Genomic DNA, 2,072 nt, shown 5'->3' on the forward strand with positions numbered 1-2,072 from the left:
TGACTCTCTCTTCCTGGCGGTGTAACCACACAGAAAGCATCAACAGTTTGTGTACAGAGGGGCATGCTGCCTATAGGCAGACAGGAGTAGTCTCTGGGGTAGTGTTACTTTTCCTGGAAAAATGTAAACCCATACCTATTCTCTCCGTATGGGCACTGGCGACAGGTCAAAGAAGCAATGACTTTTCTGACAGGTGCATGGGTGGCTGTGTTAGCAGAGATATTGGGGTCAGAGCCTAGGCTCTGATGAGCTAGGCTCAGCCAGAGTCCAACATTTTTTGAATTATTAGCAAGCGTGGCACAGTGTTAGGGCAAGTCTGGATACCTTTTCTTGAGAATAATCACGATACAGCTAGGATCACATGAACATGGGTCTCAGAAAGGCTGGCAGCACTGCCAATCCTACTTTGTATTGCATCAGCTCGCAAAGTGTTCTTGCAAGGAGAAGTTTGTGTAACACATAGAGGACATGCATGCATGGAACATACAAACAAGCCAATCACGATTAGCTGCACCCCACAGCAGCAGAACTGCACTGAAGTTCTTCACACCATACCTTAGCTTCTACTTTTTGTTTGAAATTTTGAATCTTTAGCTCAATGTAACAATGGATCTACAGCACTGAGAAAAAAAGCAAAGCTGTTGCCTTCTTGTAAAGCTACGGGATGAATGGCACTAATTACCATAAAGAGACTCGCTTGCTGACACAGATACATCTCATATGGACAAAAATAAAATACTTCGGCTCTCTGCTCCTCCCTGTTGAGGAGACAGCCGCTTCTTTTCATGCAGTGCCAGCCTCATTCCAGAGACACGATGGTGAAGGGCGGAGTGAACGCATTTGGCCGTATTGGACGCCTGGTTACCAGGGCTGCCTTCACTTCTGGCAAAGTGGAGGTTGTTGCCATCAATGACCCTTTCATCGACCTCAACTACATGGTCAACATGTTCCAGTATGACTCCACCCATGGCAAGTTCAAAGGCACAGTTAAGGCTGAGAATGGGAAGCTTGTCATCAACGGGAGGACCATCACCATCTTCCAGGAAAGAGATCCCGCCAACATCAAATGGGGGGATGCCGGCGCCGAGTATGTTGTGGAGTCGACCGGTGTCCTTACCACCATGGAGAAGGCTGGGGCCCACTTGAAGGGTGGTGCCAAAAGGGTCATCATCTCCGCGCCTTCTGCCGATGTCCCTATATTTGTGATGGGTGTGAACCATGACAAGTATGACAATTCCCTCAAGAGTGTCAGCAACGCTTCCTGCACCACCAACTGCTTAGCCCCCTTGGCCAAGGTCATCCATGACAACTTTAGCATCGTGGAAGGACTCATGACCACAGTCCATGCCATCACAGCCACCCAGAAGACTGTGGATGGCCCCTCTGGGAAGCTGTGGCGAGATGGCCGTGGCGCTGCCCAGAACATCATCCCTGCGTCCACTGGCGCTGCCAAGGCTGTGGGCAAAGTCATCTCAGAGCTGAACGGGAAGCTCATGGGCATGGCCTTCCGCATTCCTACCCCCAATGTGTCCGTCGTGGATCTGACATGCTACCTGGAGAAAGCTGCCAAGTATTGACGACATCAAGAAGTTGGTGAAGCAGGCATCCGAGGGCCCACTAAAGGGCATCCTGGGCTACACTGAGGACCAGGTTGTCTCCGTGACTTTCACAGTGACTCCCACTCTTCCACCTTAGATGCTGGGGCTGGCATTGCTCTCAATGACTACTTTGTAAAGCTCATTTCCTGGTATGACAATGAATTGGGCTACAGCAACAGAGTGGTGGACCTCATGGCCTACATGGCCTCCAAGGAGTAAGAAGCCCACCTTGGACCACCCATCCCAGCAAGGACACAGCAAGAGAGAGGCCCTTGGCTGCTGAGCAGTCCCTGTCCTAACCAACCCTCACAGTTTCCATCCCAGACCCCCAGATAGCAGGAGGGGCTTAGGGAGCCCTACTCTCTTGAATACCATCAATAAAGTTCATTGCATCCCTCAAAAAAAAAAAATACTTCTTCCGTCATAGCCATAGATGTAGAGCAGGGTTTCTCCCAGCCAGACTGCCCACATGGC

The 2,072-nt window shown here is 50.4% G+C and overlaps 1 pseudogene; it reads left to right on the forward strand.

The window, feature by feature from the left end:
- Positions 1 to 815: 815 nt before the first annotated feature.
- Positions 816 to 1,817, forward strand: LOC130873833 (glyceraldehyde-3-phosphate dehydrogenase-like; annotated as a pseudogene).
- Positions 1,818 to 2,072: the final 255 nt, after the last annotated feature.

This window comes from Chionomys nivalis, chromosome 4 (genome assembly GCF_950005125.1).
Source record: "Chionomys nivalis chromosome 4, mChiNiv1.1, whole genome shotgun sequence".
Taxonomy (NCBI): Eukaryota; Metazoa; Chordata; class Mammalia; order Rodentia; family Cricetidae; genus Chionomys; species Chionomys nivalis.